Consider the following 13,345-nt stretch of genomic DNA (forward strand, 5'->3'; position numbering starts at 1 on the left):
GACCCCCTGACCCAATGTTCACAAAACTTGGGGGGTATCTTAAGAACACTGGTCTGAAACTCCGCTCAAACTTTGGGATCTGCACCCCAAAAATGCGCCCCCTGCAGCCATGGAAAGAGAAAGGGGGGAGGCGATATTTCTGCCCCCACTGAACCCATTTTTACAAAACTTGGGTAGTATCTTAAGAATAATTGACTGAAGCTATGCTAAAAGTTTGGGGGCTATATCCCCAAAAAAGCGCCCCCTGCAGCCACATAAATGGAAAAAGGGGGGAGGGAAAAGGGGGAGAGCCCATATCTCGAGACCCCCTGACCCAATGTTTACAAAACTTGGGGGGTATCTTAAGAACACTGGTCTGAAACTCCGCTCAAAGTTTGGGATCTGTACCCCCAAAAATGCGCCCCCTGCAGCCATGGAAAGAAAAAGGGGGGAGCCCATATCTCGGGACCCCCTGACCCAATGTTTACAAAACTTGGGGGGTATCTTAAGAAGCTTCATCTGAAGCTCCAGTGAAAGTTTTGTGTCTGTACCCCAAAAAATATGCCCCCTGCAGCCACAGAAAGGAGCGAATGTGCACAAGCACCCCCACACATACACACAAGGATTTCGCTCTCTCTCTCTCTCTCCCTGGCCGGGCCGCACATCAGCTGATTCCTCCAGTACTCAATCCTGACTGATTGGCCAGAAGAAGACCCAGCTTGGCCACCGATTGGCCGGGGGAGGAGAATGCTGCTTACTGACGGTTATGCTGCTTACTGACGGCCCCGAATTTGCCGAATTTATTCGCGAACTCCCAAACTCGCTGAATTCGGCCCCCCCGGTTGCCCGCCAGTTTTGAGTTCGGTTCCTCCCGAACTAAAAACCACCGAATCAAGGGAAATTAGGCTGATTTTCAGTTCGGGCCGAACCGAATTGACAGCCCTAGTTCTAACCACACATATCACACCAGCTTTCTAGAAGAAGATAAACTATAGCATGTCCAAGACTGCCGGGTGATTTTGAGGCTGAGCTGAGTTTTGAACCAATCTCACATTCTGTTCCATAATATGATTTAAAAGTGCGTTTTGATTATATTCATAGCCTAGTTTTCTTCCAAGGAACCCAGAGCATACTACATGGTCCCGATTTTATTCTCACAACAACCAAGATCCAACAAGTCCAAATCAGAAACTCAATGAATTTGAAAACAGCAGTGCTTGTGTGTCTGTGATTGTGTGTGTGTGTGTGTGCTGTCAAGTTGCATCTGACTTATGGTGACCCATAGGGTTTTCAAGGCAAGAGACGTTCAGAGGTGGATTGCCATTGTCTGCCTCTGCATGGGCTGAGAGTTCTAAGAGAACTGTGACTGGCCCAAGGTCAACCAGAAGGCCTCATGTGGAGGAGTGGGGAATCGAGCCTGGTTTTCCAGATTAGAGTCTTCAACTCTTAACCACTATGCCATGCTGGCTCTCACAGCAGTGCCTAACACACACAAAATAATCAGTATACTACAGTTGCCTCTGGAGTATCCATTATAAAGCTACGGGAGTATAATTCTATATCTCTTGTTCATTCACTCATACACTCTGAGTGGATTAATTCCCTGTATAATTGGGTATTGTTTTTAATTGGCCTCTCTTTTTAAACCCCTCCTCAAAGTACACACAATTTTCTGTTGTCAGCTTTGAGTATAAATACATCTGCCTAATGGTAGAACATTTCAATGCGGTTGGTGAAGCGTTGTTAGTGTTGAAGGTGCCACTGGACTCTTGTTTCTTTTTGTTTATGGGAGGCACTACATGGAATGGAAATCCATCAGCTTCATGCATAGTGAAGATCCACTTCTACATTTGAAAAATATGAGCTTTAGTTATGGAAAGCTGATGCTGGAATAAAACGTTGTTCATTTTTAAAGTGCTGCTAGACTCCAGGAAATCTCCTGTTCCCTTCGTTCTGGCTCCTTGCCTTTTCTTCCATCTCCTGGAGATCTTAAGCTACACACCCTGAAAGCAGGAGACCCACTGTGGCCAGGAAGGCATTCCCCCCCTCAACAATGAAGGTGCATATACCCTTCATCTCCACTTACCTCCAAGTGCAGCAGGGATCTAGGAGGGAGCCCGCATCCCATCCCTGCTTCCTCTGCCTTGGGTCTCTTTCCAGCTAGAAACCAGCCACAGGCACAAAAGGGAGAGAACGCTGGCTTGCAGGCAGCAGAACCCAGAGGGGAGGGAGGCAGGCTCCAATTTCACCCTCCAAGATGAAAGAGAAGCTGCAGCCTTGCAGCAGCAGCAGTAAGTGGACCACTTGGCCCATGAAGCTGCTTGGATGCCGCCGCCCTCCCTGCTGCATCCAGCCGGGACCGGCTGTGGCTGATGACCTCCACTCTTGAGTGTTTTCCACATCCCACACAGCCTGCCTCTTACCCGCTCTTTGGCCATCTAATTTCTGTGCTCCGCTTGCAGCCGCTGCTGCTCTCTGAGTTGGAGCCTCTGCATGGGGCAAGTGCAGCCCTGTGCTCCAGGACTGCTCAGAACTTAATTGGAAAATACCAGAAATTTATATGTCCAATATTTTTTCTTTTCTTTTTTCCTGAACACTCAAATACTGGACGGCCCAGTTCAAAACCAGACAGTTGGCAACTCTAGCTTAAAGTAAAACAAGGCCTCCAAAGCAAAACAAAACACCTTCTTAACACCCATAGGCTTGCCTCCAAGCCTCAGTAACTTTAAAACATGCCAAAGCATGGTATAGTCCCTGCTCATGAGTTACCTCTTATTATCTGTATCCCAAACTCAGTTTTTGCAGTGTTGTTCTTATATACTAAGCATTTATGTGGTACTCCTCCTGAGTGTTCAAAGTGTTATATAATCTCAGTAATAAGGTAAATCATTATTACAGTCACATTACTAAATGGAAGGGAGTAAGTGTGAAAAATAGTAGCTTCCCTTCAGCCATACAATACATTCATAGGTGAGTCTAGATGAGCTGAGACTAGGATTTTCCAGCTCATAGAGAATGTTCTATCCACATTACTGAATCACATTATTCTATTAACACTCATAGCACAGAGGAGACTGGGGTATTTTTTTTTCTCATCTCTGACTAAGGGAATGACAAATTTATAATTCCTTGACCAAGCAAAGAACAGCTTTCCTTCCATTCCCAATCTCTTACTAGCTTCATAGCTGGCCAAGGCAAAAGCTATTAAGACTAGGATGAAGATAGCCTGATTGTTTTCTACATCCTATTTTCTTCATATTTTCCTCAGAACAGCAACCCTGCCAAATAAGACCAATGTTCCATCTAGTCCAGCATCCTGTTTTACACAGTGCCTCACCAGATACCCCTATAGGGCTATAAAGCAGGTTTCTCTACTTCCACAAGCCTCTATCATGTCCTTCTTAGTTATCTTTTCTGCAAACTGAAAAACTCCTTCGCCTTTCCATAGGTGAAGATGATCCAGTTCCTTAATCATTGTAATTTCCATTTACTTCACCTTTTACACCACTCCAAAATCCAAAGTATTCCAAATGCAGAATACATAGCTTGGATTATTTACCCAGCACGGAAATCAGGCTAGCTGTCCAGTACTTTCCTGAGTCTAATCTAGATTCCATTTTAAACACTGGAATTATATATTTGCTACTTTCCAGTCCTCTGGAGAAGATGCTAATTTTAGGAACAAACTAAACATTATTGCTGGGAATCAACAATTTTGTATTTCTGTATTTTAAGAACCCTTGGGTGTACACTATTCAGATCAAGGGATTTGTTAATTTTAATTTGTCCTTTAGCTCTAGAATGTAATCACCTATATTTTACTCAGTTCTTCAAGCCCTCTTCCTAACAAACTGGATACAAAATGCAAAGACTATGCTGTTAGAGTTGGCTCAACACATCAAATGTACAGCACAAGGCTCTATAAACTTATTGTATTTGCTATCTAAATTACATCTAAATATTACGGTAAGTACAAAGCGCAAAACACAATTACACGAAAGCAATCTTTAGAAGGCACAGAAACACCTTTCTATCAACTGTGAACAAATAATCATCTGTCACCCTGAAAGATGCGGAGCGCCAAAGTCTGGAGGAAGCCGAAGCTGTCCCAGTGTAATAGTCCTGCACAGAACAACAATGATGTCGGCAGGCAGCCGTGCTAAGGCAGATCTTCTTGCTGTGGACGAACAGAAATTCCACTGATTTTCTTTCTGAGGCTTCCCTGGCTTTGGTCTCTGATACCAGATTTTTACAACAACAACACCCCACCCCCCCTGTTTTCAGAAGTAAATGGTATGGCACTTTACTAGAGCAAATGGACCTTTATAGTGGTTGAGTTAAACAGCTACTTGTTCTGTTCCCTGACTCCCTAATGGACTGTTGAATTGCTGAACCTGCATCAAAGGGAACGTCCAGAATATGACTGTGCTGGAGCAAAAGTTGGGATGACTCACTAGGAGAAGCCTGAGAGGGGAAGTCTCAGAGGGAGAAGGCAGGATTCTAGAATATGGGCACAAGGGGGTGTTAGAGCTGCCACCCTTTAAACATTAAGGTTTAGGAACAGTCGGCATCATGATTGATATACCGGATTGATTTTCTAGATGTCCGTTCAAAATCAAAGACCAAATCAATTAAAAAGTGGGTTAAGCACCAATACTCATTAATGCTGTTGTCAGGCCTACTGAAGTACATAAACGTCTAAGCTACTTGCAGTCTGCTGCCATAGGGCAATCTAAAAGGTGCAGAAGTGGCAGGGAGGACACAATTGCCTTCATGCAGGCTGCAGGTGCTTGGAGGTGCCTGCCACATTACAGTGCATCTGTTTTCCGAGATACTGAGAGGCCCACAAATCCCCTGTTATCCCCAGATGACTCCTTGAAAGAAAAGGGTTGGGAGATGTCTAGAATGACGCTGGTAGAGAAATCGTACTGAATCTGACAGATCATGCTATATAGCTCAGTGTAAGATCTATGAAGTGGTGGTGTTGGAGAAAAGAAAGGTTACTTCTTTACTGTTATAGCATCAGTTGTCATGTGATACTTTTGTCAAGTTTTTTGCTGATAAAATATGGAGAATATGTGCTGATCTGGATGTCAGATGTAACATAGGTACACCAGAAGAAAGGCCTAAATCATGTTAACCTAGTTTCTGCGATGGATGCTGAAAAGATCCTGGGATCTGTGAAGGCCACCACTTGTACCCTGGACCCTTATCCATTCTGGCTGTTAAAATTATGTAAGGGCCATATCAACAAACCCTATCATAAATGACTATCTCAGGGCACCTTTCCTCAGCCACTCAAAAAAGCAGTTATCCATCTGCTCTTTTAAAAATATCCCTACAGATGCTTCTTTGAGTGGCTGAGGGAAGATGGCTTGAGATGCAGGTTCAGCAATTCAGCAGTCCATTAGGGAGTCAGGGAACAGAACAAGTAGCTGTTTAGGTCAACCACTATAAAGGGCCATTTGCTCTTGTAAAATGCCACACCATTTACTCCTGAAAACAGAGAGGGGGGGTTGTTGTTGTAAAAATCTGGTATCGGAGACCAAAGCCAGGGAAGCCTCAGAAAGAAAAGAGGAAACAAAGTTTCAGAAAGCTACACATTGAAGCAATTTTGAGAAAGGCATTTAGAAGCAAAACTCAACAGTTAGTTTAAAATTAAAATCTGATGTTGTGGGGGAAGGATTTTGGCTACAAATATGAGTTTCAAATGAAGGTCAGCACTAGATTTAAGGAGGACCAGTACGCTTTTGAAAGTAAAACTGCAGACACGAAAGTGGGGGAAACAGCCTGAATTAGAACAGAAAACAGTAGGATAGATTGGGGTATGAGCATGCCTCTGAAACAAGGCTACTTTCTTGCAGATTAAAATAGTTTCTGGGAACTCTTGGGCCTTAGAAAATAGGTTTTGTTTCACTAAAATCCCAAATAGCAGCAAAATGAAGACTGGAAGTTTTCCCAACATAGTATCAAGTTTCAAGTAAAAGTTACTATTATGTATGTGCAAAACAAAAAAAAATCCCTTTAATCTTCTGGGAAGTAAAAGAGCAAGGCTGACTCCTCTCACCATAACATCAGGCAGCATTAAGTGGGGCAAAAGCTGCCAAAGTAAATATCCCAATATTTATCTGTATACAAACACTATAGACACTCTCCCCCACTCCACTCTACAAAGGATAAAAAAAATTATCTTTCTATTTCCCTATTGAGCTTTTCACTCTTAACAAAGATCCCAAAAGGGAGAGGGAAGAAAAATGGCATCTGTCTTCAAGTCCAAAGGCTGAAAAATGTAAAGAATACAAAGACAGTAGATGAAAGACTTTCAAGTTGCAGATTTCCTATCCAAGTTTTCTCTCTTTAATAATGAATAAGATACTCACAGATTTAGAATAAAGGGACCATCTTGAACTATGTGGTGATGCCAAAAGGAAATGTGCACCCTCCTGGGGACAGAGCACCCCATCTTTTCCAGTGCTTCCAGATTATCTTGAATTCTTAACCATTCCAATCTTTCGAAGACTTTTCTTCTTGGCCAGACATAATGCCTCACCCCTCAATGAATTATTTGGCAGATTCTTAAATACCCCAATCAAACAAAGAGTCTGCCCACATGGAAAGGCAAAGATAGAAATATCCATTTTTTGTTCGGTTGTAATTTATATTATTCTATAAAATCTTCTTTTATTACTCCATTGATTTCATACTTTCCTATATGTTCTCACATCTACCATTTAATCTATCTGCTGTCTGGTAAAAATAAGGCTGTTACTCTATCCGTAGTTTATTATTTTATGGCCACTTGGAAGATATGCCAAAAGTTATAATCAAGTTATGTCTAAATGCTCATTTGCATACAGGCTGCCTTTTTGCACTGGAACTGGAAATATAAAGGGCTGTTCTGGTCTTGGCTAAGGGGAGGGAGGAAGCTGTTGCAACTACTTGTGTAAAGTGCACTCCAGAAAAGGATCTCAAATACAAAGGCACATGAAGCACCTCTAAAACTTTGTTCGGTTAGTACAAAATAATTTCTTTATTTTACACAACAACATTTATTTCCATAACAGCTTAAACAAATGCTTTGTCTGCAAGCAAATCTCATTGATTCTAAAGAGTGACACACAATGCCATCCTGACTAAATGATTTAATCCAGTTTGGGAACAAGTTGGCTAGTGCTGCAAATTGGGGTTTAGGTCTTTCCCCCTCCCCACACACAGAGAGAGTACAGATTTAGCATGTACACTGTGAGGTATAAAATGGATACATATATTTGTTTCACCTCATGAGCAAATTGTGAGAAATTAATGCCTACTTTGACTTTTTGCAGCATGTTTCTGTGGTATGTACACGATTCACTTTCACATGAATGTTTTGCTCTGGCTTAGGTTTTTTAGGTTTTGCTATGGGTTTTTTTTGAAGGGGAAGGCTTTCACATAATGGTTGCTTATGCATGCATACTTCCACTCATGTTTGCCCCCGGTCTCTCTGTTGTTCCTTGGAGTTCTGCATGAGTTTTCCAACCATTACAGATGACCTTGCGCCCAGCCCTTGCAAATCCCGGGCCTTCCCGTTCCTCTAATAACTTGACTCTTCAATCTCCTCTCAGCCTGGGTGAAATCACCATGCATAAGGCAAAATGCAGGACATGGAAGCTTGGGGGAGTGACGTTTCTCTCACAGAAAACACTAAAGCCAATTACAAAGCAGCGTGTCAAGGGCAGGGATTCAAACACTTCCTGCTTCCTGCTTCTTCAGAGTTCTTTCTGAGCAAAAGAAAGGATTTCAAAAACAAGGCTTGGGTCCCCCCCCCCTTCCCCGTTTCTTTTAGAGAGCTTCATCTTGTTTTTATTTTTAAAATGCTTTTTAACACTGCACTAGGGTTTCTACGGTGGTGGGGATGGGACACTTTTTTCTTACAGGAAGCACTATAGCCAGGGCCGGTGCTACCATTAGGCGAACAGAATTAATTATAACCTCTTTTAAAATGTTTAGTGCTTTTTTTCTACAAGACATCTGTTTTTGTTTTTGTTTTCAGAATTGGTTAGCATTGGCGGGGGCACAAGTAGTTAGCCTTGCCTAGGGCGCAAAAATGACTGGCACCGGCTCTGACTATAGCCAATTACAAAGCAGTGTTTCAGTGGGTGGGGACTCAAATGATTCTTGATTTGAGCTTGGAGACTGCTGGTACATAGATTTGCAGCAGGAAAGTGTGGGTCCAGAGAGCTTAAACCTCAGGTAAAACTCCCATGCATAAACAACCAATGTCTTCTATGACTCACCCCTCTTTTTACCCTCTTGTCATGGCTTCACCTGTGAGTGACTCAGAGGGTTCAGCAGAAGAGCTGGAACAGCTGACCGCTCCTCCTGGAAACGCGACAGAGAAGCCGTCAGATGATTTAAAAGATCCAGTAGAGGCTACAACATCTAGACAGCTTGATGGATTCCAGCCCTCCTTGGAAGCCAGAGGGAGGGAGACAGCTGATGAGTTACAGCAAGAAACTGACCCCATAGAGTTCGGGAGAAAGAAGCAGCAACAGCTGCTTAGTTAAAGACGACACTCGGCTAGATTACTCAGACATAAAGAGATTACAATGGCTGAAGACGACAGTGAGTAATGGCAGGATCAAGCTCACTCCGATAACCGGTCAGATTTAAGGTGTGGCAAAACCCAGCTGAAATGTGGATGCAACGTGCTGAACTCTGGCCTCAGTCATGCGCCACTCCGGTACTCTCTTGCCTGCTTTCAACCTCAGATTGACTTAGGACAATGACCAACAGACTGCTAGTGACCCTGACCTCAGACTGCCTATTTGATGCCCCTGCTGTCTAGCCTCTGATAAGTACCAGCCCCCGGCCTGACTTTTGGATTATTCACTGGACTTTGCATTCCCTGCTGTCTCCACTGTTTAGTTCAGCTGTCAGGCTGCAGAAGCCTTGGCTTCTGTTCCCTCCTTTGCATCCTGCCATGCACATTCTCAACTCCCTCTGCACTGCACTGCAGTAGCAGCCCTGCCAGCTTGCCCGGCCAGTACACCTCTCTAATATCCCACTCTCTCAGCCTGACTGAATATGCTGAGGGAAAGTGTTAGCCTGAGTGTATTGTAAGGAGATTATTTTTCTTCTCCTCTAGTCCCACACCTGTATTTACCTCAGAGAGAAAGTTGACACAAGAGACTTCTTAACTTTAACAAACAGAACAGGGAAGTTTATTGAACAGAACTCACAAGATGGATTTTAAGGAAAAGGCAGAATTGGAAGGAAAACTCAAAGTCACATATATTTACACAAGATTATTTCAGAGAGATAGCTTAGTTCAGATGTTATTCAAGTTGTCTTTATCTTAGGTGTTTTCACAAGTTATGTTCCTTCAGCTCTTAGTTTTCAAGCTTAGTCCTGTCCCTCAGAACTCTCACAGATTCAGTTTCACAGACTCTGTTCCCAGCCTAGCTAACAGGAGTGAAAGGACTTTGAAACCCTTTCTCCTCAGAGAACTTCCAGAAGTATGGGGAAATATCCAAAATCTCTCTTTCAGTTCTTACTGACTACCCCACACCAGTGGTAGTAATCCTCCACAACACCCTGCAACTGGAATAGCTCTGCCCAAGAGACTAATTCCCCCTTTGTGACCTGAGAATGGGCCCTCTTTCACCCAGTTCTCACTCCTTTCACTCCACGGGTTGTGTGTTCTACTATCTTAGGCTTTACAGAACCCCTTAGGTTCACAGAGTACAGTCACGCTTCTTCTCAGTCTCGCTACCAAGCTCAGAATCTCTCTCGGCCTCCACTCAGGCTGGTTACAAATCTTACACCCTTCTCCCAGCCTCCTCTCAGGCTGGTTACCAAGCCTCGAATCCTTTCTCTCCCTCAGAGTTCAGAGTGTCAGCTTTTTGGCTCCGCCTACTCTTGGTTTCTGTGAGCTTGCTGCAGATTAATCCCTTGTCTGTCACATCTTCCCCCACAAGTCCTCCAATTCTTCACTTCTGTTCCATGGTTGTTTCTGGTTTGTTCTCCTTCTGAAAACAGCTTCAATATGATCTTTACCAAAAAGGCTTACCTCAAAGCAGATTTGCCCTCTATGTGGATGAAAAGTGAGGATTTATACACCTCCCTGCCCACAACAGCACCCTTTCCTCTTACATCTACTATCACCATCATCCGACCCCTGCATCAATGTTGGGCTTGTAGCTGGATTTTTTTTTAATGGTGATAGTTATATCACTATAGTGTCCTTACATTATAGTGATATGGCTACTACTGATTTTTTAAAAGACCTCTAATGGCAGGGAGGGGGATATGGTGGGCCCAAGGGGAAATGGAGAAAAGAATGGAGAATCCCCCTCCCCATTTTGACACTCAGCTGAGTCTACAATGGAGAATCATCTCTGGGTGGAAGCAGTCATAGTAGTGGAAAGATGTCTCTCTCACACACACACACACATTATGAGACAGAGAGAGGGGTGAGGGCAGGAAGGGTTGCATCAGTGTTTGTCTCTTGTGGCTTTCTCTTACAAACCCAGGGAATGCCAATTGTCACTTTGGGGTCAGGAAGCAATTTTCCTCCAGGCCGGATTGGCCAGGGATCCTGGAGGTTTTTTTTTTAATTTGTTTTGTTTTTTGCCATCTTCTGGGGGTCACTGGAGGTGTAGGGGGAATGTAGTTGTGAATTTCCTGCATTGTGCAGGAGGTTGGACTAGATGACCCTGGTGGTTCCTTCCTACTCTATGATTCTGTGATTATGCTGTGCACCATAGGTCCCCACTAAAATGGCACCATGACTCTTCCCTTAGATGCTTTTGCTAATAATATGCTGTGAAGGTAAATTGCTATGCAAAGGAAACCTAACAGTTGAAAATGCTGTGGAAATAATATAGGCTCCCCACCATCAATAAAAGAGCCCCATGGCGCAGAGTGGTAAGCTGCAGTACTGCAGTCCAAGCTCTGCTCATGACCTGAGTTCGATCCCAACAGAAGTTGGTTTCAAGTAGCCGGCTCAAGGTTGACCCAGACTTCCATCCTTCCGAGGTCGGTAAAATGAGTACCCAGCTTGCTGGAGGTAAAGGGAAGATGACTGGGGAAGGCACTGGCAAACCACCCTGTAAACAAAGTCTGCCTTGGAAACGTTGGGATGTGACGTCACCCCATGGGTCAGAAATGACCCGGTGCTTACACAGGGGACCTTTACCTTTACCTTACCTTTTATCATCAACAAAGGCCGCAACTTCAACTTCCATTTTTAAAACATTACTGGCCCTCCTGTGTACAAAGAAAAGCTTGGAAATGTGGATTTGTGTGGCTAAGATTTCAAAAACTTAACCTGAGGACAGTCATACATTCTTGAAGTGGTGTGGTTTTCTCCTGAAACTACTTCTATGCAGTTGCTGCTGCAGAATGTTTGAACCGGTTTCCCACATGATTTGATTGGATCTCATAGTAAGTACCCCTCGCCAGTGCCACCAATCTCATGGAAGCTGCACTTGCCACAAGATCTGATGCGGAATGCATATTCAAATGTTCCCACAGCCACACAAAGCCCTAAATAAGCAGAAGCAATTTTCAGCAACACCAGCACTATTTGTTACATTGTAATCCTGCTTTTGGGAAAGCTAAGCTGGGTTGGTACTTGGAATGGAGACCTTCAAGGAAGACTCTTCAGAGGGAGGCACTGGCAAACCACCTCTGCTTAATCAATTGGCCTGAAAACCCCACCAGGGGTTGCTATGAGTCAGCTGTGACTTTATGGCACTTTACACACACACAACCCAGCTTTTCCTTCAAGGAGTTTAATGAGGCACACATGATTCTTCCTCCCCTCCTAGTTTATCCTTACAAAAACCCTATGAGGTAGACCAGACTGAGAGAGTATGACCAATCCTAGTCCTCCAATGAACTTCAAGGTTGAGCAAGAATTTGAACCTGGGTGTTCCCTCATCCTAGCCCAATGCTTTAACCCGTACACTACTCTGAATAAAATAACAAATCCACACAAGTTTTCTCCATACAACACTACTTCTTGCTCCCTTCCCATGGATTGTTACACCTCAGCCTTCCACCTACCCCTAATATCTAATCATGCCCTTGGAGCTTCAAATTAAATACTGTACTATTCTCAAGCTCCTTTTCAAGTGGTTTGCCAGAATACCTCTAGAATACACTTGGCCAGATTCAGACCCTCAGCTGGGCTTTGTAATCTGATTTGAATCTATAAGAACATAAGAAACATAAGAACGTAAGAAAAACCAAGCTGGATCAGAGCAAGGCCCATCAAGTCCAGCAGTCTGTTCACACAGAGGAGGAGGAGGAGGAGAAGAAGAAGTTGGTTTTTATATGCAGACTTTCTCTACCACTTAAGGAAGACTCAAACCGGCTTACAATCACCTTTCCTCCCCCTCCCCACAACAGACTCCCTGTGAGGTAGGCGAGACTGAGAGATTGTGACTTGCCCAAGGACACCCAGCTGGCTTCATGTGTAGGAATGGGTAAACAAATCCATTTCACCAGATTAGCCTCCGCCACTCATATGGAGGAGTGGGGAATCAAACCTGGTTCTCCAGATCAGATTCCACCGCTCCAAATCACCACTCTTAACCACTACACCATGATGGCTAGGTGCCTCTAGGAAGCCCAAAAACAAGACGACTGCAGCAGCACCATCTTGCCTGTGTTCCCCAGCACCTAATATATTCGGCATGCTCCTCTGATCCTGGAGAGAATAGGTATGCATCATGACTAGCATCCATTTTAACTAGTAGCCATGGTGTGAGAGATCCCCCTCTCTGAGTTTGCTTCTCCAAATCAGTTGCTCAGACGTTGATACAGAAACAATAGATTTATTGAAGCCTTCAGGAGATGAGACAGGCACAGGTAGAAAGTTGCAAGTGAGGGGCTATACGGGTTTACAGAATATATTGACTCCAGGGCACTGGGGCACTGGGGTTCACACTTATTGTTATGGGAAGTTACAAGCTTGGCATAATACAAAACATCAGACGGATCCCAGGAAGTCTGGTGCGGCTATCACACTTCCAAGGCCGCACCGGCCTGAGGGAGTACTGGCAGGAAGAACAGCGGGGGGGAAGATACATGGGCCATCAGGCCTGGCGCCTGAGACCAGAAGGTGTGAACTGCTTTTACGAGTTCACTGATAACACCGCAGGTGATGGAAAGCAGAGACACAAAGACAGAGACCCTCACATTCTGCCCCCCTTAAGGCCCCCCTCCGAGAGGACGAGGCTTATCGGGATAAGCGAGGTGGAATTCTCGGACCAAGCGAGGAGCTGCCATGTGGGGTGCGGCCACCCATTCGTCATGAGCGGAGCCAAGGTTTTTCCAGCGAACAAAGTAAAACAGTTTCCCTTTCTTCCATTTGGAA

The sequence above is a fragment of the Euleptes europaea genome, chromosome 1 (assembly GCF_029931775.1).
Source record: "Euleptes europaea isolate rEulEur1 chromosome 1, rEulEur1.hap1, whole genome shotgun sequence".
Lineage (NCBI taxonomy): Eukaryota > Metazoa > Chordata > Lepidosauria > Squamata > Sphaerodactylidae > Euleptes > Euleptes europaea.